Source organism: Cyprinus carpio, unplaced genomic scaffold (assembly GCF_018340385.1).
Source record: "Cyprinus carpio isolate SPL01 unplaced genomic scaffold, ASM1834038v1 S000006811, whole genome shotgun sequence".
Lineage (NCBI taxonomy): Eukaryota > Metazoa > Chordata > Actinopteri > Cypriniformes > Cyprinidae > Cyprinus > Cyprinus carpio.
The window spans coordinates 190,205-214,747 of NW_024879397.1; the positions used below are offsets into that span (position 1 = coordinate 190,205).

At 41.8% G+C, this 24,543-nt stretch overlaps 1 pseudogene; it reads right to left on the reverse strand.

The window, feature by feature from the left end:
* Positions 1-1,155: 1,155 nt before the first annotated feature.
* On the reverse strand, positions 1,156-24,543 carry LOC122144979 (annotated as a pseudogene).

Sequence of the window (24,543 nt, forward strand, 5' to 3'; positions counted from 1 at the left end):
GGCATTCACTGTACCATTCTGGGGAGTAAGGATATGTCCTGTGAAGACCAGAGAGGTTAACAGGTCTCCTTAGGAATTTCAGTCTGGTTCTGCTAGGTGGGGGGAAGTCAATCCAATGACCTTGTTTACTCTCTTGGCTTTACATGTGAGGGTCAGACTGTCCATCTCTTCGATTACTTGCCCCAAATTAGACAATCTCTTCTTCGAATTGAAATTGTCAATAATTGTTCTAATGGTGTTAATGTTGAAAGCTGTTCTGTGAAAGAGCTGGTTGGTTATCTAGCTTCAGACTGTGGTGCTAGGAGTTGATTTACAGCATCCTGTTGCCTTTAGGAATTCGGAATTCGGCTTCTCTTGTTTCAACCATGCTCACGATCGAATCAAATGAAGCGCAAAGAAAAAACGGCATCGCAATCTCAAACTAGACTGACACGCAAAATAAAAACAGTGCCACAAAGCGAGACACACAGAAAAATGAAGCGCAAAGAAAAAACGGCATCGCAATCTCAAACTAGACTGACACGCAAAATAAAAAGCAGTGTTGCAAATCTTTATTTTTGTTTGCAAAAAGCACATTTATTTTCCTCAATACTTGCAATCCTTTATTTTTGTTTGCAAAAAGCACATTTATTTTCCTCAATACTTTTATTTTCATTTGCAAAACATTATTTTCTTTTACAAAACTTTATTCTTTTGCATATATATGCGGCATTATATTAACTCCATACATCTCTAAGGTTACGACATTGGTATGCGTTAGATATTTTATATTTATAAAAAAAATTCAAATCATATGTAAATATTACTGAATATACCTGACTCATAAAATAACACTTTACAGTTGGTTTTGTGACTGTAAGCTATTCTCTTAAAATACTATTAGAATTAGAAACGTGTATTCTAATATCGTATTTAAACTTTAGAGATGGTCCCTGAATTTACAAATACCGAGCGTCTAATATCAAGCCAACTTTATGCTAGTGGGTCACGTTTCCAAAAAGCATTGTGAGCCTGAGTAGACCGTAGAGACCTTAGGTATAACTGGTTTATGATAAAATTATGCTCACAATGCTTTTTGGAGTGAAGATTTTTCTCTGTAATTACAAAATGAACACATGCCGTAGAAACCTCCACCGAGTGTGTCAAGAAGCGTCATCAACTCAGACCATTGACGATGTTGATGGATCCAGGCTTGATGATGTAACTATGAGAATAAGTAACCTCATAGTTAAATTTGTAATTTTGGAGCACTTCATGCTTCCTTCTGCTGACCAGCTTTTTTAAGAAGCTGATTTCATTTTCCAGCAGGATTTGGCACCTACCCACACTGCCAAAAGCACCAAAAGTTGGTTTAAATGACTATGGTGTTGGTGTGCTTGACTGGCCAGCAAACTCACCAGACCTGAACCCCATAGAGAATCTGTGAGCCATTGTCAAGAGGAAAATGAGAAACAAGAGACCAAAAAATACAGATGAGCTGAAGGCCACTGTCAAAGAAACCTGGGCTTCCATACCACCTCAGCAGTGCCACAAACTGATCACCTCCATGCCACGCCGAATCGAGGCAGTAATTAAAGAAAAAGGAGTCCCTACCAAGTATTGAGTACATGTACAGTAAATGAACATACTTTCTAGAAGGCCAACAATTCACTAAAAAAATTTGTATATTAATTATTTTATTTTTTATATTGGTCCTATGAAGTATTCTAATTTGTTGAGATATTGGTGTTTTTTTTTTAAATGTGAGCCAAAATCATCACAATTAAAAGAACCAAAGACTTAAAGTACTTTCAGTCTGTGTGCACTGAATTTATTTAATACACGAGTATCACAATTTGAGTTGAACTACTGAAATAAATGAACTTTTCCACAACATTCTAATTTATTGAGATGCACCTGTGTGTGTGTGTGTGTGTATATATATATATATATATATATTCTAATGAATACATTAAATCAACATTTGATGTGAGCAAATAGTTTTTTGGGTTGCTTGGCAGGTATGTTTCCTGTGGTATCTTGGAGACGTTTCCACAGTTCTTCTGGATTGAGTCTGTCTCAGTCTGTTCTGTTTCTTCATGTCATCCCAGACAGACTGGATGATGATAAGATCAGATCTCTGTGTAAAGCACTGGCTGTTGTCAGACAAAAATTTCAGTGGATTATTACAATTAATGTCAAAATAAATGTTTGGAAATGTAAACTGCTATTTCCTACTGACACACTACAGCAAAATAATTAATTGACAAAGGCATTTTTAGCTAGTGAAAATTCTAGTGTTGTAATTAATTAATTTTTTTTTAAGTTCTCTGAATCCTGTAATCTTGAAAAGATATATATTTCCACTTTCATTTTTGTCCCATAATGAGTTGCGAGAAGCCTTACTTGTGCATCTCAATAGTCCTGCCACGTACAGTTCCATGTTCATGTTTTACAACTTAATAATTATAATCAATTTTCATTACTTTTAAAAAAAATGTCACAGTGGATTAATATTCAATACATTTGCACTGAAAAATGTAAAGAAAATCCTTCTGAAATGTGAATGATGCCATAGAACTTGGACTTGTTGAATTGTTGATTCAATAAATGAACTAATTAAAGAATGATAAAGAAAAATGGAGTTTGGAGAAAACAATTAGATTTTTTTTTTTTTTTTTTTTAATGAATTTTCAAATATGACTATAGTGAAAAAGATGTTTCATGATTTTGGCATGCAATTATTAAAGAATGATACAGTGGTATGTATGGACGTGTACAACAATGGTGCTTGGGGACATGTAGAAAAAGAGTCTGGTGGAGTTTGCAAAAAACAATTTGATTTTAATTTTTTCAGAATTTTCAAATTTGACTACAGAGTGAAAAGGGTACTATTTTTTATGATTTTGGCATGCAATTATTAAAGAATGAAACAGTTATATGATATGAAAAAATGACCACAGTGGTACATGGGGACATGTAGAACAAGAATCTGGTGGAGTTTTCAGAAAAAATTTGATTTTTTTTTTTAAATTAATTTTCTAAATTTGACTATAGAGTGAAAAGGGTACTATTTTTCATGATTTTGGCATGCATTATTAAACAATGGATACAGTAATTTTCTAAATTTGACTATAGAGTGAAAAGGGTACTATTTTACAACAACATTCTGGTGGAGTTTGCAGAAAACAATTTAATTTGAAGTTTTTATGAATTTTCTAAATTTGACTATAGAGTGAAAAGGGTACTATTTTTCATGATTTTGGCATGCAATTATTAAAGATCGATACAGTAAAATGATATGGAAATCACCAGAGTAGTACTTGGGGACATGCAGAATAATAATATGGTGGAGTTTGCAGAAAACAATTTGATTTTAATTCTCCTTTTTTATGGATTTTTAAAATGTATTTACAGTGAGAAAGTACATAGCATTGGTCATGATTTGATAAGCAATTATTAAACAATTATACAGTAAAGTAAGATGACAATCACCACAGTCATACCTGGGGACTTGTAGAACAAGAGCCTGGTGGAGTTTGCATGAAAACAATTAGATTGTAATTTTTTTTTTATGAATTTTCAAAATTTGACTATAGAGTGAAAAAAGTACTACTATTTGTCATGATTTTAGCATGCAATTATTAAAGAATGATACAGTAAAATTACATGAAAATGACCACAGTGGTACTTGGGGACATGTAGAACAAGAGTCTGGTGGAGTTTGCAGAAAACAATTTAATTTTTATGAATTTTAAAATTTGACTATAGAGTGAAAAGGGTACTATTTTTATGAATTTGTCATGCAATATTTAAGAACGATACAGTAAAAATGATATGAAAATCACCAGATTAGTACTTGGGGTAGAACAAGAAGCTGGTGGAGTTTTCAGAAAATAATTAGATGTACAGCACCTACTTGGTGGCCCTCCGTTACATTTACCCCCCTAAACCTCACTCCCATCCGGGTCACAGCACCAATGTAACCCCTCTCTCCCGGGTCCTCACTGCCACACCTCGCACTCGCTCCGAGTGGGCCTCGAACCCGGCATGGGAGGCGGACACACTAACAAGGAGGCTAAATGACTGCAGCCACTAGCATCAGTCGCTAGTACGCTAGGCCTCCGTTACATCGGCACCACGGAAACAACACCCATACAAAGTCAATGAGGCTAATTTGTCGTGGTGGACACACGGATTCCCTGGTTCAACAACGTCACACAGTGGGCGGCGGTAAATTTTGTTTTCTAGTTTACAAAACGTCCTCCTTTTATAATTTATTATAGTGAATTTGTTCCTATTTTTGTTGTCTAAATAACAGTAAATTGTTTGTGATATAACTATCAATTTATAGATGGAGTAGTTTTAAAGAATGGCCCAAGGCTGTGTTAAATAGATTGTTCCCTTTATGTTATTAAACCCTTTACGATATTTTATTATTTTCAAATGTATTTTCTGTCATAGCATCGAATATTATTAATAATTATTCTTATAAATCAGAAAACTTTCAGTGGTTACCACGCCAACGATACATCATGAAGGAGAGGATGAAGTGGATTCCGCCCTGATCATATCCTTCCTTCTCTATATTAATTATTCCATTAATATATTATGTAACTATTAATCCAGTTATTAATCAGTATTTAACCTCCAAGATTGTTTGATGATTTAACCAAATAAGTAAAAGCCATCTATACTTGTATAGATAGAAGAGTGCATATATATTATCCTTTTAGAAGTGGTAAGAGGTAAGAGTAACAGGCATGAACACATGTTGAGTGTATTCCTTCTCCTAGGGTCACAAGGCCAGGCTAAAGGGTCAGGATGACCTATCGGCTACGTAGACTACGAGGGACGAAGAGAACTGTGACATTTAGAAATGTACACTAGATATTAAGAATCCGGTTCTATCCTGTATTTCTGTTCCTCAAGATTAATGTCTGCATATTATGTGTGTGTATCCAACTGTAATGATAAGAGACTTGTCAGTGCTAGAAAACCTTGAAATGAAGATAAGGGCTCTGTGTGTATGTGTGTGTGTCAGCACCTATGCTTTGGGAGAAGACCATTTTCTGCTGACATCTGGACCTGAGATGAGGTGTCTTCTTCGCCAGCGCTGATGCCCACTACAATCATGTTTGGAGATATGCTTGAGATGTTGATGTCCATTTGTGGAGACTGTATAAGTTTATCTAGGTTTTGGAACCAATTAGATTTTTGCTGACCAGCGCTTTGACGCAATTAGTTCTCTGAAACTGCAATAATTGTTGTTGATTTTGAGTTGTACGCAGAGCGGCCTACGAACTCCATTGAGAGTACTGAAGCGGACTTCTGCTGATGAAACTGCAAAACTATTTTCCTCAATAAATATTATTATTAATTGAACGCATCTCTGACTCCTGGTCTTCATTACGACACACCTGGTCCTTGAGTTATAACTGTAAATTCCCCTACAGTCACGTTACGCACCGTAACGCACGCTTCTTACCCATAATCACTTTTACCACTCATTTCACCCGCCAATTGACTACAGTAAGTATTTCAACCCAATGGGTGTTTTTTTTTTTTTTTTTTTTTTTTTTTAAAAGAGCATGCAAAACCTTTGCTGTTATTTCTTTAGTTGTAGCCCGATCTGTGTAGCGTTCATCCCTGGAGATTAGGTTGAATTTGTTAGTGTTGCATTATCATTTACATGGCTACCCGCCGCTATCCAGCCAAATGACAGCTGTCCCCGGCACAGTTGGATTGTGGCACTGCTAACCACAGCTACCAAAATCAGTTTAAACTCATGTATTTGTCCATCTGTTGTGAAGACAACAATTAACAACGTGTTGTTGCAGTGGTTAAAGTTTAATTCAAAGTGCAAAGTAAATGTCAGAAGTGTAACTAAGAGGAATTACCGTGATGGACTGAAATAAAACAGTGGACCTGGAGTGCAACTCAGTGCGACTTAATGTCAATGACCGTTCATACCTGATATGATTAATGCATAATTAAATAGAGCGATATAGATAGAATATCCTGTAACACTATGGTGCCATACTTTCGTAAGAAGTTCCCTTTCAGTAGAACACTCACTACCCCACCACTCTGACACACTCAAACGAAACTTTAGTTCCCTTTCAGTCGGTCACTCTCGACGCCACGTCGGTGACCGACGAAAATGGGATATCGCTTCGATAGACCAATCTACTTTGAGTGTAAACTAAACGAGCCAATGCACATTGGCATGCAATTATTGCATCCAGCTGCCGCTGCTCACAGCGTGAGTATAATAAGGCAGCAGGTGCAACGCATACCAGCTTTTCGCTTCGGAGCCGAGCGTTGGCAGGATGGCGCTTCAGCGGTGGTCGTTCCAGAGTCAAGTGGATTGCACACTTCAGGCTGCACTACCCCCTGTCGTGTTGCAAGCGGCCAATTCCCCTATGCGCCTCAGCACTAAAAGAGCATTTCCTAAAGAGCAAATTTCTCTAAAAGAGTTTCATGGGTTCATCTTTGTAAAGACGACGGATCGTCCTTATAAGAATGCGGTTTCACCTGTGCGTTTCTGGGTGCGGTCGTTACCTGGCAACGGGTGATGGTCACGATCACTGCCTCACATGTCTGGGCAAACATGCTGAGGTAGCTTTCGTGGATGAGTCATGTTCCCACTGGGGGAAGATGACCATCTCGGAGCTGCGAACCAGGCTCCACTTCCTTCAAAAAAGGGGGCGGAGTCCCGTTGTCGCGATCTGGGGCTCGTTCTGGCGGCCGACAGAAGAGAACCACTTCCAGCAACAGCACGGGCGGTTTGAGGATTACAATGGTGGCAAACCCCGCAGGGAACCAACCCTCTGGGGACCATCACTCCTCTTGCATCTCCGATCCAGAGGAGTAACCCACGGAACGTGCTGGGCCCTCTTCAAAGAGCGTACCAGTGGTATCCAGTGGGCCTCTCCCTGACCAGATGTCGATCTCCGCTGAGCTGTCTCGAGCAATGCTCCCAGGAGAATGGCGACTCCATCCCCTGACGGTCCAGCTGATTTGGAGACGGGTTCGGAGCCGCTCAGGTAGACCTGTTTGCTTCTCCAGAGACCGCTCACTGCCAGTTGTTCTACTCCCTGACCAAGGGAACTCCTTGGCACGGGACGCACTGGCACACAGCTGGCCATGGGGCCTACGCAAATATGCGTTTTCCCCCAGTGAGCCTTCTCGCACAAACACTGTGCAAAGTCCGGGAGGACGAGAAACGAGTCTTGCTAGTGGGCGCCGTATTGGCCCACTCGGACCTGGTTCCCCGAACTAGTGCTCCTCGCGACAGCCCCTCCTTGACCGATTCCTCTGAGGAAGGATCTACTGACTCAGAGACGGGGCACCATTTGGCACCCACGTCCAGACCTTTGGAAACTCCATGTCTGGTCCCTGGATGGGATACGGAGGTTCTAGGTGACCTACCCCAGGAGGTAGTGAACACCATCACTTCGGCAAAAGCACAGTCTACGAGACACGCTTACACCTTTAAGTGGAACATGTTCGTAGAGTGGTGTTCTTCTCGCCGAGAAGACCCCCGAAGATGCCAGATTGTGGTCGTGCTTTCCTTTCTGCAGCAAGAGCTGAAGCAAAGGCTGTCTACCTCCACCCTCAAAGTCCAGGTTGCTGCTATTTCTGTGTACCATGACCCCATAAATGGGAAGTCTTTAGGTAAGCATAACCTCGTCATCAGGTTCCTTAGAGGGGCCAGGAGGTTAAATCATTCCCAGCCCCCCTCGATACCCTCTTGGGACCTGACTCTGGTGCTGAAATCACTACAGCAGGGCCCATTCGAGCCTTTGCATTCAGTCGAGCCAAAGTTTCTTTCATTGAAAACTCTGCTCCTGCTTGCACTGGCCTCCATCAAGAGGGTAGAAGACCAGCACGCATTTTCGATTGACGATTCGTGCCTAGAGTTTGGGCCGGCTGACTCCCAGGCAATCCTGAGGTCCCAGCCCGGCTACCACCCCAAATCTCCAAATACACCGTTGAAAGACCAAGTGGTGAACCTGCAAGCGCTGCCCCCGGAGGAGGCAGACCCAGCCCTAGCTTTTCTCTGTCCCATCCGAGCATTGAGATGCTACGTAGACCGGACACAAAGCTTCAGGACCTCAGATCAGCTCTTTGTCTGTAACGGAGGCCGACAGAAGGGGAATGCCGTCTCTAAGCAGAGGATGGCCCACTGAATTGTGGATGCCATAGCCCTGGCTTATCAGGCACAGGGAGTGCCCTGCCCGTTCAGGTTGCGAGGTCACTCAACTAGAAGTGTTGCATCTTCCTGGGCGCTGGTTTTTGTCCATTGTTGTGAAGAAAACAATTACAACTTTTTGTTGCAGGGTTTAAAGTTTTTTTTTAAAAATAAAAAGTAAATGTCAAGTGTAACTAAGAGGAATTACCGTGGGGACTGAAATAAACAGGGCCGGGGTGCAACCAGTGCGTTTAAATGCAATGCCCGTTCCCGTATGATTAATCTAATTAAATAAGCGATATAGTAGAAATCCTGAAACTATGGTGCCATACTTTCGTAAAACTTTCCATTTTAGAAACCGAAAACATCATGAGATAATTGAGGAATTGTTATTTGTTTCCCTTTCGCGGGTCACTCCACCCCCCCGGTTTTACCGACGAAAAAGGTACGCTTGAAGACCAATCTACTTTGGTGTAAAATAAAGACCATGCCTGGCTGCAATTATTGATCCCGCTGCCCCTCTCAAAGCGTGATATAATAAGGGAGCAGGGCGCATACCGCTTTTCGCTTCGGGCCGAGCGTTGGCGGATGGCGCTTCACGGTGGTCTTCCAGAGGCAAAGGGGTTGCCCCCTTCAGGCGCACACCCCTTTTGTGTTGCAAGCGGCCATTCCCCATGCGCCCCACAAAGACATTTTTCCCAAAGGGAAATTTCTCTAAAAAGTTTCATGGGGGCTTTTGTAAAGACGACGGACGCCTTATAATATGCGGGTTTTACCCTTTGTTTGGGTGCGGTCGTTACCCGGCAACGGGTGTGGCCGAAGTCCCACTTCTGGGCAAACATCGAGGTACTTTTTGTGGGTAGTCTTTCCCCTGTGGGAAGATTCCATTCGGACGCGAAACCGGGGTCCGCTTTCCCTTTAAAAAAAAGGGGGGGGTCCCGTTCCACGATCTGGGGGTCGTTCTGGGGGCCCCACAAAGAGAACCCCTTCCACAAAACACCGGGGGTTTTAGGATTCAATGGGGCAAACCCCGCAGGGAACAACCCCCTGGGACCCCCCCCTTCATCTCCGATCCGAGGAGTAACCCACGGGGCGCGCTGGGGCCCCCTTCAAAAAGCGTACCAGTGGGTTCCCGTGGGGTCCCCTGACCAGATGTCGATCTCCGATGGGGTTCGGCAAAGCTCCCAGAGAAGGCGATCCCCCCTAGGCCAGCTTATTGGGGAAGGGGCGGGGCGCTCAGGTAGCCCCCTTTGCTTCTCCAGAGACCGTCACTCCGTTTTTTCTTCCCCACCAAGGAACTCTTTTCACGGGGCGCACTGGCACACAGCTGGGCCCTGGGGCCCCACCAAATTGCGTTTTCCCCCCCGTGAGCCTTCTCCCCAAAACACTGTCAAAGTCCGGGGGGGGAGAAAAAAGGTTTTTAGTGGGCCCTATTGGCCCCCTGGACCCGGTTCCCCCCAATAGTCTCCTCGCGACAGCCCTCCTTACGGATTCCTTGAGGAGGATCTCTGACCGAGGGCGGGGGAAACCCTTTGGCACCCGCTCCGCCTTTGGGAAAATCCATGTCTGGCCCTGGATGGATCCGAGGGTTTTAGGTGAGTGAATATTAAAATCCCCTGCAATAGCAAAACAGTCAAACTCTGAGGAAATCATTGATAGCATTTCTGTGACCTCTTCAACAAAGGCTGGAGAGTATTTTGGAGGCCTGTAAATAATGATAACCAGAATGCGTGGAGCACCTTTCAGCACAATCCATAGATATTCAAAAGACAAGTACTGACCAAATGACATTTGCTTGCATTGATAGACATCTTTAAATAGAGCAGCTACACCTCCACCTCTCCTAACAGTCCTGCAGACACTCATGAAAGTAAAGTTAGGAGGGGCTGCTTCATTGAGGACTGTTGCACTGCAGCTGTCTTCTAGCCATGTTTCATTTAGAAACATAAAATCCAGATTGTTTGTGGTTATAAAGTCACTGATTAGAAATGATTCATTTTTAGTGAGCGAATGTTTAAAAAATGCTAACTTGATGGCAGTACTTTGTGTCTTTACATCAATCTTATAAAAATGCATTATAGGCCGCAGATTAGATGAGTTTGCCCTTGAGCTTGAAAAGGCCTTAGACTTTCTATCACGTGATAAAACTGAAATAGAGAAAGCTACAGTCACACTGGGTTCCCGCTTGTTAAACTCTGTTCATATATATTTACTTAAAACTTTGTTCATATATATCAACTTAAACTCTGTTCATATATATTTACTTAAACTCTGTTCATATATATTTACTTAAACTCTGTTCATATACATTTACTTAAACTCTGTTCATATATATTTACTTAAACTCTGTTCATATATATCTACTTAAACTCTGTTCATATATATTTACTTAAACTCTGTTCATATATATCAACTTAAACTCTGTTCATATATATTTACTTAAACTCTGTTCATATATATCAACTTAAACTCTGTTCATACAGTATATATTTACTTAAACTCTGTTCATATATATTTACTTAAACTCTGTTCATATACATTTACTTAAACATATATATGTCAAAAGATATAAGGACACAGCATCTGTTAAATGTAACAGTATACAAAATAAAAATACATAAAATAAATAGTCATGAATGTGTCATTTTTATCTCTGATTACTGAAAGAAAATATTTTTAAAAAGTTCTTGTCATTTCACATGAAACCTTACTATTTATTTATTTATTTATTTTCTACCAAATCATTCATGTCTGATAATTATCCTTCTACCAAATCACTGGTCTCTCATAAAGTCAATAACATTATAACAGAAAAACTCATAAAGTCAATAACATTATAACAGAAAAACTCATGCCAGGACAAATTCTGACTGAAACAAATCAAGAAATACACATCAACACGGCAAGATTAACTGATGTTTAATAATGTAAGGACCATTAAAAAAAAAAAAAAAAGCCAATACCTCAAAATGTGACCATATAGAAATTGACTTTACATTACAGATACAGTTTGTTTGGTTCTTATGGTTGATATATAACTTTTGTCTGCAGATCAGCATTATGAATGTGTTTTTCCAACCGTTCTGTTTTTCCAGCAGCAGAAACTAAGAAAGAAACAGAGAATTTATTCTTCATCTTCATTTGTTTGTGATCAACATAGCGTGACAAGTATTTGCAAAATGTTAATTATTTTACCAAAATAAGAGGGATCGTACAAAATACATGCAAAATGTTAATTATTTTACCAAAATAAGAGGGATCGTACAAAATACATGTTATTTTTTATTTAGTACTGCATCACATATATATATATATACGTATATATGAGCCCCGCACATGGCATGCAGGAAAAAATAGTAGGCTAAATCGTGCGCACAATTTATTAATTCGTTCCCTCAATGTACTAAAACATGCACATGATTACTATTGCGTTCCGTTGATTTACTATTGCATTCCCTCGATTTGCTAAATCGTGCGCACAATTTATTTATTTTTTCTTGCATGTCATGTGCGGGGCTCCGTGTGTATATATATATATATATATATATATATATAGGCAAAATAAGAGAAAAGTACACATCTCCATTCTGTTCAAAAGCTCTTAATGCATGTTTTTTCTTCTGGAGAATCAATGAGCGATGAGCGTGTGACAGTTTGAACCTTCTGTAATAGCTGCACATAAGTCCCTCAGTTGTCCTCAGTGTGAAAAGATTGATCTCAAATTATTCAGTCATTGTTGGAAAGGGTTCAAATACACAAAAATGCTGGAAAACCAAATAATTTGTGGTACCTGAAAGATTTTTCTGAAGAACAGCACACAGTTTAAACCGTTCGAGATAAACAAGGGACTCATGAACAATTATCAAAAAAATAAAATACAAAAATAAATAAATATAAAAACAGCTCAGGTAACAACACAGTATTAAAATCAAGCATATATAAAATTCTGAACGGTGTCATTTTTATAAAACAACTATTTAACTATATTTTCTCTTGTGGTCTTTATGTAAACATATTTTATGTGAAAAATCTTATTCAGGTCACTAATAAACAATAACATACATTTTGTATGATCCCTCTTATTTTGATGAAATAATTAACATTTTATAGATTCTGAAAGGGGGATGTAAACGTTTGACCTCAACTGTATACAGTATGGAGACAAAATAAATAAATAAATAAATAAATAAACAAACAACCAAATAAAAGCTTCACCTACAGAGAACAGCATTATATTAATATTTTTTACCCTAATGTGTATTTAATTTGATCATTTTTAGAACAATAAGAATAAAAACTCACCGATCAGCAGTATGAGCAGAAGTCCGTTCATCAGAGCAGATATGATGATGGTAATCTGATATTGTGTTGATTCTGATCAATAAACTCATAAACTGTATGATTGTGACACTCAGTTAGTTGAGCTGCTTCTGTAAAGAAAGTTTTCAGTCTGTTACTGTCAGTCTTTTACTGGAGCACATTAATCTCTGGAACGAGGGAGAACTATGATGGCGTGTATAAAAAAGTAATAAATAACAAATAATGAAAAGTAAATAATCACAATTATTAAGGAGTAAATGAACTCACCAGTGAAGTATATTCTGGTGCTGTTGCTGAGTTTTGGAGGTGTTTCTGTGTTCATACAGTAATAAACTCCTAATTCATCAGCAGTCACATTATTAATAACCAGACGATGTTTAAACTGCAATGAATATTTCTTTCTGAATGTTTTATTAGGGTAAAAAGGTGATGTTGTAGCAGATGTACATTTGATCCCAGATCAGTTAATAGATCTGACACTGCATACTGATCAATAAACCTCATTTTAAATCAAGATCACAGTTTATGGTCACATTTGATCCCAAATCAGTTAATAGATCTCCTACTGCATACTGACAACAGATTAATACATCTATAAAAAAACAAAACAAAACATAAACATCATGATTAAGACTACCTGCTTTAAAACACTGTGAATCTATAAAACCAAACAATTTATGTCAAAGCACATTACAAGTAAATACACATCATAAACTCACAGAGCTGAAGCTGAAGGATCTTCATGTTGTTGCAGTGAATAAACCAGATAAAAATAATGAAGCCTTTTGTCCCTCCACACAACACTGAAAATGAAGTATGCTGCAGCTCTGAAGCAAAGACAAGAAGAAGAAGAAGAAAAAAACTTATCCCACATCAATCAGAGGAAGTCAAGCTTGCTCTGACCACACTGTACACACTTTTCTTCAACACCCAATGGCCAACACCAACTTGGTTAATTAGTCAAAAAATCTTTTTTTAAATAAACTCAATAAACCAAAACTAGCAGCTAGCCATTTTATCCCCAACCCTCAACCATCAAATAAACAGGTCCACGACGAATGTTTGATTCAAGAGAAAAATTACTCAAAAATCAATAATTTTTTGTCTATCTGAACATGTAGAATTCAGAAAGCCTTTAGCGAGACCGCTGGCCGTTAAGTGAACTGCAGCTCTTGCATGCACTGGTACACATGTAAATAATGAAACACCTTGCTATGATCTTGGCCTGATGTTGCCTCAGGCTGGCATTGATGGCCAAAAGCTGGGTCATGTTTAGCAATGAAAGCACAGCTGGCAGAAAGCTTGAGGACTGATTGTTGAGAAGTGTGTGGCTCAGATCAGTCCTGCGATCAGGGGTGGACTGGCCATCTGGAGGTTCTGGAGAAGTCCAGAACGGTCGTCCATCAAACGGCCGTCGGCCTGACTGATTCATCATCAAAGAAAAAGTGTCAAATAGTGACGTTGACAGCCGACAAATGGGGGTGCCAATGCAATCTAGTGGTGGTCAGTAACAGAGTAGCATTACTTCGTTACTGTACTTAAGTAGCATTTTTAAGTATCTGTACTTTACTGGAGTAGTTTTATTTTGAGTAACTTTTACTTTTACTTCACTACATTCCAAAGCATAAGATCGTACTTTTTTACTTCACTACATTTCATAAAACATATCGTTACTCCTTATAATACAGGTGTTGGTCATATAATTAGAATATCATCAAAAAGTTTATTTATTTCACTAATTCCATTCAAAAAGTGAAACTTGTATATTATATTCATTCATTACACACAGACTGATATATTTCAAATGTTTATTTCTTTTAATTTTGATGATTATAACTGAAAACTAAGGAAAAATCCCAAATTCAGTATCTCAGAAAATTTGAATATTGTGAAAAGGTTCAATATTGAAGACACCTGGTGCCACACTCTAATAAGCTAATTAACTCAAAACACCTGCAAAGGCCTTTAAATAGTCTATCAGTCTAGTTCTGTAGGCTACACAATCATGGGGAAGACTGCTGACTTAACAGTTGTCCAAAAGACGACCACTGACACCTTTCACAAGGGAGGGCAAGACACAAATGGTCATTGCAAAAGAGGCTGGCTGTTCACAGAGCTCTGAGTCCAAGCACATTAATAGAGAGGTGAAGGGAAGGAAAAGATGTGGTAGAAAAAAGTAGACAAGCAATAGGGATAACCGCACCCTGGAGAGGATTGTGAAACAAAAACCCATTCAAAAATGTGGGGGAGATTCACAAAGAGTGGACTGCAGCTGGAGTCAGTGCTTCAAGAACCACTACGCACAGACATATGCAAGACATGGGTTTCAGCTTTCGCATTCCTTGTGTCAAGCCACACTTGAACAACAGACAGCGTCTGAATGGACTAAAGACAAAAAGGACTGGACTGCTGCTGAGTGGTCCAAAGTTATGTTCTCTGATGAAAGTAAATTTTGCATTTCCTTTGGAAATCAGGGTCCCAGAGTCTGGAGAAAGAGAGGGGAGGCACACAATCCACGTTGCTTGAGGTCAAGTGTAAAGTTTCCACAGTCCACAGATGGTTTGGGGTACCATGTAATCTTCTGGTGTTGGTCCACTGTGTTTTCTGAGGTCCAAGGTCAACACAGCCTATACCAGGAAGTTTTAGAACACTTCATGCTTCCTGCTGCTGACCAACTTTATGGAGATGCAGATTTCATTTTCCAACAGGACTTGGCACCTGCACACAGTGCCAAAGCTACCAGTACCTGGTTTAAGGACCATGGTATCCCTGTTCTTAATTGGCCAGCAAACTCGCCTGACCTTAACCCCATAGAAAATCTATGGGGTATTGTGAAGAGGAAGATGCAATATGCCAGACCCAAGAATGCAGAAGAGCTGAAGGCCACTATCAGAGCAACCTGGGCTCTCATAACACGCTGTAGAAATGGTCGTTAAATCGACTCCATGCCACACCGCATTGCTGCAGTAATTCAGGCAAAAAAGGAGCCCCATCTAAGTATTGCGTGCTGTACATGCTTATACTTTCATTTTTCATACTTTTCAGTTGGCCAAGATTTCTAAAAATCCTTTCTTTGTATTGGTCTTAAGTAATATTCTAATTTTCTGAGATACTGAATTGGGGATTTTCCTTAGTTGTCAGTTATAATCATCAAAATTAAAAGAAATAAACATTTGAAATATATCAGTCTGTGTGTAATTGTTACCGTTTAGCTGGTGTGAAATGAAGGATGGGAGGAAACACAGGAGGGTCAGGGCTGGACGGAACCAGCGGAGAAACAGGAGGAACAGGGCTGGACGGAACCAGCGGAGGGAACTGACAGTCAGGGCTGGGCGGAACCAGCGGAAGAGGAGCAGAGGAACTGACAGGTCGAGGAGGAGGCGGGGGAGAGAGGGGAGGTTGGGAGGGAACACAGGAGGATCAGGGCTGGGCGGAACCAGCGGAGAAACAGGAGGGTCAGGGCTGGGCGGAACCAGCGGAGAGAAAAAGAAACAGGAGGGTCAGGGCTGGATGGAACCAGTGGAGAAACAGGAGGGTCAGGGCTGGGCGGAACCAGAGGAGAAACAGGAGGATCAGGGCTGGACGGAACCAGCGGAAGAGAAGCAGAGGAACTAACAGGTCTAGTAGGAGGTGGAAGAGGGAGGTTGGGAGGGAACACAGGAGGGTCAGGGCTGGACGGAACCAGCGGAGAACCCAGGAGTTTCGGGAATTGCCTCCCAAACCAGTCTATAAGGTCCATTAATTCCTCTTTATACTTCCCAGAAACCAAATGCAGCTCACTCTCAGTCGCAGGAGTGTGGTCAGGGCTTTCCTCCACGCCCTCGATCTCCACCAGTGGTCCCACAACGCACGGTGTTGCCGGCTCACACACCTGGGTCAGTCGCGCTCCCTCGAGTTCCTGCTCCCTGTCGGTGATTGGCTCGGGCTCTGGGGCTGCGGTGGGCTCTAGCTCCGTGCAGCGGGATGGCGGCTGGCTGGTCTCTGAATCGGGGAGTGGGACTGGAGATATCCTCTTCGGCGGTGCAGATGGTAAATGGGGATCCATTTTTCTCCAGCACCCACTCCACGAAAGTGGCAAAATCCTCTCTGGGGACCGTTTTGCTGGTAGGGGAAGTGGGTAAGGCACGCCAGATCGAGAAAGACCCTAGTATGGTCCTCCAGCGAACGGTCCAGTTGCTCCAGGCACAGGAGTTGGACTGCTGGGATATCCATTCCGAGAGGGGGGAAAACAAAAAAAAAAACAAAAAAGAAAAACGCAGCTAAACTGTTTGGGTCCGTGATTCTGTTACCGTTTAGCTGGTGTGAAATGAAGGCGAACGAGGAAGAAAATATACAAAGGGTTTCTTTTAATGATCGCGGAGGAACAAGGGCACATCCAACATAAACTTAGCTCAAATCAGGAGACAACAATACTACATCAATCACGGACGAGGAAGAACTAAACAGACAGGGGTATTTAAGCACACAGGAGGTAATCAGGGAAATGGAGACAGGTGGGGATTAATCAATTAACAAAACAAGAACAGGAAAAAGACCAAATAAGGAAAACTAAAAGTCACTTAATGTAACAGTAATGAATGAATATAATATACAAGTTTCATTTTTTGAATGGAATTGGTGAAATAAATCAACTTTTTGGTGATATTCCAAGACCAAGATGGTGGCGCGTACACATCGCGAGGCTCAGCGTCTCTCCAGTTTTTGCAATTTTGCAGTATTATTCCTGCTCATCTCGGGTCTGTTCATACTGAACAGCTTTGCTTTAACATCATACACCCGACAGGAGCTTTTGGATATTGGTGTGGACTTTTCCAACAGTTTTATCACCAATCTTCGACTCATCCCTGAGATCTCCAGAACACCCGAGGCTACGCACTCTACCCGTTGTGGGTGGAAGTGCTCGCAGGCGGCGTCGAGATCATAAACAAAGGCGGGGGAAGCGCGGAGGTCTAAGAGCTAAGCTAAAGCTAACACCGCTCCGGCTCTCTTTACCGAGCATTTTCCTCGCTAATGTGCGGTCACTGGTGAACAAAATGGATGAGTTACGACTTCACATCACCCACAGTAAGTAGACTTTTGGGATGCAATGTCATGGTTTTCAACAGAAACATGGCTACACAGCGACGTACCCGATAATGGTATTGAGCTAGCCAGACGCTACACGCTCCGGCAGATAGGACAGCAGTTGACTCCGGCAAGACAAGAGGCGGCGGATTGTGCATTTATGTCAACAAAGCTTGGTGTACGAACACTGTCATTGTTGGGAGTCACTGCTCAGCTAACCTAGAGTTTCTCATGGTTAAATGTAGACCTTTTTATCTGCCGCGGGAGTTCACTTCCACCATAATAACTGCAGTCTATATTCCACCGGATGCTAATGCCAAGCTTGCTTTTTTTTTTTTTTTTCTTTTGAACGAACTTCATGCAGCCATTAGTAAACAACAGACTGCTCACCCGGAGGCTGCTTTTATTGTCGCCGGTGATTTTAATCACTGCAAATTAAAGACAGTGCTCCCCAAATTTCACCAGCCATTTTTCCCTGCCACACCAGAGGAGACAAAACTTTGGATCATGTTTACACAAACATTGATGGAGCCTACATCGCGCCCCCCCTCCCCCACCTCGGACAGTCTGATCACCTTTCTATGTTTCTCACCCCTAAGTATTCACACCCCTCATCAACTGTGTGAAGCCATCAGTGAGGACCATCAAAGTGTGGCCAACTGGAGCAGACTCTTTACTTCAGGACAGGTTTATACACACAGACTGGAGTATGTTTGATTCTCAGGCTGCCTCTGGCTCTCACACGGACATCGACATCTATACCTCCTCTGTACTGAATCACATCAACACCACCATTGACAATGTTACAACTGAAAAACAGAACACAACATACCTAATCAGAAGCCATGGATGAACAAGGAGGTGCGACTTCTGCTGAAAGCCCGCAACACTGCCTTCAGGTCAGATGACACTCAGGCCTACAGTAAATCCAGGGCTAACCTGAAAAGGGGCATCACAAAGGCCAAGTACTGCTACAAGCTGAAGGTAGAGGAAAACTTTTCCAACTCTGACCCCCGACACATGTGGCAGGGCATCCAGGTCATCATTGACTACAAGCCAAGCAACTCCGCTCCAACGGTCACGGACGTCTCCTTCCTTAACGAGCTAAATGACTTTTATGCTCGCTTCAACAGCGACAGCAAGGAGACGGCCACCAAAACCACACACTCAGCAGATCACCAACCCCTCAAACTCACCTCCTCAGATGTCCACACTGCATTGCACACAAGGCTGCCGGCCCGGACGGTATTCCTGGACGTGTGCTTAGAGCATGTGCAGAGCAGCTTGCTGGGGTCTTCACAGACATTTTCAACCTGTCCCTCACCCAAGCAACTGTGCCAACATGCTTTAAGTCCACATCCATTGTGCCAGTACCGAAACACTCCTCCACTGATGTGCCTGAATGACTATCGCCCCGAAGCACTCACACCCATCATTATGAAGTGCTTTGAGCGATTGGTCCTAACACACCTCAAAGACTGCCTCCCACCCACACTGGACCCACATCAATTTGCCTACCGCAGAAATAGGAGCACAGAGGATGCAGTATGCACAGTGCTGCACTCTGCACTCACACACTTGGACAATAACAACACATATGTTAGGATGTTGTTTGTTGACTTTAGTTCAGCATTTAACACCGTCATTCCCTCCAAGCTGACCACAAAACTTGGAGACCTGGACATTAATACCTCCCTCTGCAACTGGATCATGGACTTTCTGACTAACAGGCCTCAGCATGTTAGGTCAGGCCACACCCACTCCACCACAATCACACTCAACACTGGCGTACCACAGGGCTGTGTGCTGAGCCCATTCCTTTACTCCCTTTACACCCACGACTGCAAGCCTGTGCATGGATCCAACTCCATCATTAAGTTTGCAGACGACACCACGGTGATTGGCCTCATCAGTGACAACGATGAGACTGCCTACAGGGAAGAGGTACAGCACCTGGCCACATGGTGCGCTGACAATAACTTGCTCCTTAACACCAGTAAGACAAAGGAGCTCATTGTGGACTTCAGGAAGAAGAAAGGAATCACGCATGACCCTATCCACATTAACGGGATGGTTGTTTGAACGTGTCTCCAGCTTCAACTTCCTGGGAACCACCATCATGGAGGACCTGTCCTGGACCACAAACACCTCCAGCCTGGTCAAGAAGGCTCACCAAGCGCCTCTTCTTCCTCAGAACACTGAAGAAGAACCAACTGTCTTCAGCCATAGTGGTGAACTTTTACCGGTGTGCGATCGAGAGCATCCTTACCAGTTGTATTACAGTCTGGTATGGGAACTGCTCGGTGGCTGACCGCAAAGCACTGCAGAGGGTGGTGAAAACTGCCCAACGCATCACAGGAACACCACTCCCTGCTATTGAGGACATCCAGAGAAAACGCTGTCTACGTAGAGCTCGCAGCATTCTTAAGGACTCCTCTCACCCTGACCATGGACTGTTTAACCTCCTGCCCTCCGGGAGGCGCTTCAGGAGCCTCAGGACAAGGACCAGCAGATCCAGGAACAGCTTTTTCCCCTACAGCTGTCTCCTTGCTGAACTCTGCCCTCTGACACCCCCCACACCATACACACAGACTCCTCCCCCACTTCATCACATCTGCCCGATTTATTTATTATTATTTATTTACAACAAGCAAAAACAGTAAACTTGTTATTACTTGCACTACTGTCTGTTCATCCAGATACACAGAATAACCCATTTGCACACTGAAATATTTTCTATGCACTTCACTTTCCATTGCAATAGTGTAAATTATGTTCATAGTTCTGCATATAGTGTACATACACTTTCACATATTCCATCTGTATAGTATGTTCATAGTACACCTATCTGTATATCATGCTGATAGTATTTTAAATTTAAAATCTGTAAATTATGTCCATAATACTTATCTGTATAGTTATTGTACATATTGTAGACCTTGTATATTCTGTACTTACTGCTTATTGCACTTCTGGTTAGATGCTAACTGCATTTCGTTGCCTTTGTACCTTACATGTGCAGTGACAATAAAGTTGAATCTAATCTAATCTAATATTCTAATTATATGGCCAGCACCTGTATATCATGTTCTCCGAGACGCAGAAGCGGTGTCTGATTCAAGAACTAAACGATTCTTTTCAATGAACCTTTTAAATCGGTTCGCAAATCGCAATAAACTATTCATTCAAGAATTAGAATGATTCGATTGCAGCTGTTTTCGAGTCGACAACTCAGAACCGGCAGATCTCGTGAGCGCGCGCGACTGATGTGAACTGAATTCAGTAGTAAGAACCGGGAGATCTCGAGCGCGCGCGCGACTGATGCTGCTAAAAGTAAGTTACTAATGTCGAATTTTAGGATTAATTATTGTAACTGAAAATCATATTTAGGTCAAAAGTTGTTTATGAACTAAATCTGCTGTAAAGGGTGATCTATTTAAGCCCACTGAAATGCTTGAATGCATACACATCAGCGTTTAGGTAAAAAAAGGAAACATAAAAAATAACAGATTAAATAAAAAATAACTCAAATCCCTCGCTGACATAACATTAACAGTTTAATTTAAAATGCTACGCATTTAGCCCTATGTGACGTCTGTTTTTATATTGTCTATCAACAGTATAAATTTCATATTGTTTGGATTAACTAGCCGAGTAGACGGATATGATTATTTATTCATAACCATACTGAAAATAAGTAAATATTGTTAGCTGATGCTAACCGTCTAGCTAACAAGCTTGCTGGTGCTAAGTTAAGGTAATTTTTCTATATAACACACCTGGGATTTTATTCAACCACCTAGATATTTTACATCTGGGCGGAAAAGAAAGGATGAGAGATGTTCAGAACATGGTAACCACAGTAATTATCAAAGTGGGAAGTGATGCCCCCTGGGGGCATTATTTTCCATAAATCATACAAATCAATCAAAATAAATCCTTCCTCTCTCTATTCATACAAACAATCTCTTCATAAATTTCCTTAAAGGGGTCATATGATGCAATTTAAATTGTTCCTTTCTCTTTGGAGTCTTACAAGCTCTTGGTGCATAAATAAGATCTTTAAAGTTGCAAAGACTAAAGTATCAAATCCAAAGAGATATTCTTTATCAAAGTTAAGACTCGCCTACGCCCTCCTAAAAACAGCTTGTTTAAACAAGCTCCCACGTCTACATCAGTATGTGGAAAGATTTGCATAATGCTGCCCAGATGTTCACTCAAAAAAAAAAGAAGGCATACCTTTTATTCTCGCTGTAGCGAGCTGATCCGTGCTGGTTGCTGAGGAAATACATCAACTCCGCACTCACCGTGGACGAAGCTGAGTCCAGCCCGGAGTCGTCACATGTGGTTGCCGCGAGCCCCTGCTGCTCCTTCGTCGAATCCGCCGGCCGTTCCTCTCGGCTGTTCCTCACTCAAGCCGCGTCAAGCCCTCGGCTGCTCCTCACTCAAACCGCGGGATGTTCCTTACTCAAGCCATCGGCTGTTCCTCACTCAAGCCGTGGGACGTTCCTTACTCAAGCCCTCGGCTGTTCCTCACTCAAGCCGCGGGCCGTTCCTCACTCTTTGCAAGGACGGTCTGGCACTTCTGACTCACAGTATGCAAGTAGGTTTACATATGTAAAGGATTTGTCACTGATGATTCAAACGTGAATTTTGAGCAGTGTAGAATAGAACTTGTTGTTTGTTGTTTCTCTGATCACAAATGCAGACATGGTTTTATTGCGATATGCAACGAAACGCAAAAAAACACATAAAAACACACAATAAAAATCAATAAAATCAGTAATTACTCACTCAATTCAACAAACACCTCGTTTGGTAAAGGGGTTTTATTGTTTTTTTACCTGTCTTGCCGGTGTTTCTGACCGGGACACGACATAACAGTATAGGTTGAGGGGTGTAACATTTCCATCAGAGTTTGAAACATTTGGCCAATCACAACGCACTGGATAGCTGGCCAATCAGAGCACACCTCACTTTTCAGAAAGATCAGCTTTGTAAAAATCGATGCATTTCAGAAAGGTGGGGCATAGAGGAGAAAAACAATAATGTATATTATGTGGAAAATTATGTGGTTTTTTTTTAACCTTAAACCACATAAACACATTTCATTACACCAAATACACCAAATAATGTTCTTTTTAGCAGCATCATATGACCCCTTTAAAATGTTTTCTTAACTTCGGGCCTTATTCTCATGTCATATATAACTGTGATGTTCTGTAAAACAACAAACTTTAAAACACTTTTTTTTCTTCCTGGTGAAGATCAGATGGTCAGATCTGTTTTCTCTCAGGTACATCGCAGTGTAAGCTTCACAGTGAACATTACTACATCACTCTCGTCAACGTAGTCCATATCAACAACAAAAATATATCTTCACTCTATATAGTGGTTATTTGGGAAAATCTTGGGTATTTTGAGCAGTAGGATTATAAAAAATATGTGCTAATATAAAATTAAATTAAGTAGCCTATATAAAATTGCAAAATAAATCTACCTATCAGTACTTTTTTACTTAAGTACATATAACACTCAAGTAAAATTAAAAAAGGAGTACTTTTACTTTTACTGGAGTAATATTTTATTACATGTATCTGTACTTTTACTTAAGTACTTGATTTGTGTACTTTGTCCACCACTGTTCGCAAGTGTTGAGCTCTCATTGTCCGTGGACATACAAAGATGCAAGATGGTGGCTTACCCCAGGATGAAGGTTTCTCAGGAAGAGAGTTTTTTGAAATTCACATCCTCCTCCATGTTCTGTTCGTTGCGAGTTCCAAAGTATGTTCGTCTGAGTCGGTTGTAGTAGGCTTGAGGAGATTCGTGACAACCTTGTTTCATCTCTAGGTCAGCCTCTAGTCCTTGTTCTGACTCAGGTTCAGTAAATTCTTTGATGAGGGCTTCTTTGAGCAGGTGGTAACCAGTCTTTGTGTGGGCAGGCTGCCGGTCCAAGAAGCTGCGCACTTCAGAGCTGGATGTTGTTCGGAGCAAATAGAGTCTATCTTTGTCAGTGACATCGGGTCTATTTTCCAGGTGGAAATCAATATCTTGTAGATAAGCTTGGACATCCTGGCTACCTGGCACACTTGGGTGAATTTGCCAATGTTCCTGGCGAGCTTGTTGAGGTCTTTGAGGTCCAAGCCATGCGATGATCTGTGGCTGGCTGGAGCAGTGTCTTTTAGCTTCGTCGTGACGTAAAAGTTCTTCAAAGGGAGCTGGTGAATGTTTTAGTGCTGCCCCTCCCCCTTTTTATCACGTGTCAGTCCAGGAACAGGGGACCCGGGCATGCTTGACAGGGGTGAGCCTGGTGAGCGTCGTGTCCTTGGAGTATCAGGGTGTAGCTCGTAGGCATGTCTGAGTTCCTCTCTGAAGCTGTCGGGCTCCTCTTTGCTGTAGTCCAGGTGTCGTGTTAGTCGGCTGATCTCGTTTCTTGACTCATCCAGGTGAGTTTCTAGGGCTTTTAATTCTGACGTTCTTGTCCGTGAAGTCGGCCTTTGCCTTTTCCAGGAGCTGTTCCGCATACTATAGCCTGTTGGAGAGATCAGCGTAGTCCGACTTGACTTGTTCCATTTCTTGTATAGTAGCTGCTAGGGTTTCTTTTAGCCTGTTGATCTCTTCCTTGGCGCCTTGTTCCACCTCATCGGGCCTTTCCTATCATTTCTGAGCCTCCCAGTTCTAGCTGCTCGACGCGTCGTTGTTTGCGTGTTAGCTCCTGCTGGAGATGGGCAGCTTGCCTGTCGCTCAGCTTGAGGGTGGTGATGAGTGTGTGGCTTAAGGAGCCTGTGATTTCGGCTAGTTCTTTGTGACTGTACCTCTGACTTGGGACTTGTCTCATGAGGCTTGTTATGTTGTCATCCAGCTGGTCCTGTTTCTGATGCCTTAGTGTTTCAGCAGCCTTAGGTAGGAGGCTGTCTTTTTGCGACACTTAGCCATGTCTCAAGGTCCTCTCAGTGGCCAACAGGGTCTGTTGTGCGAGACAT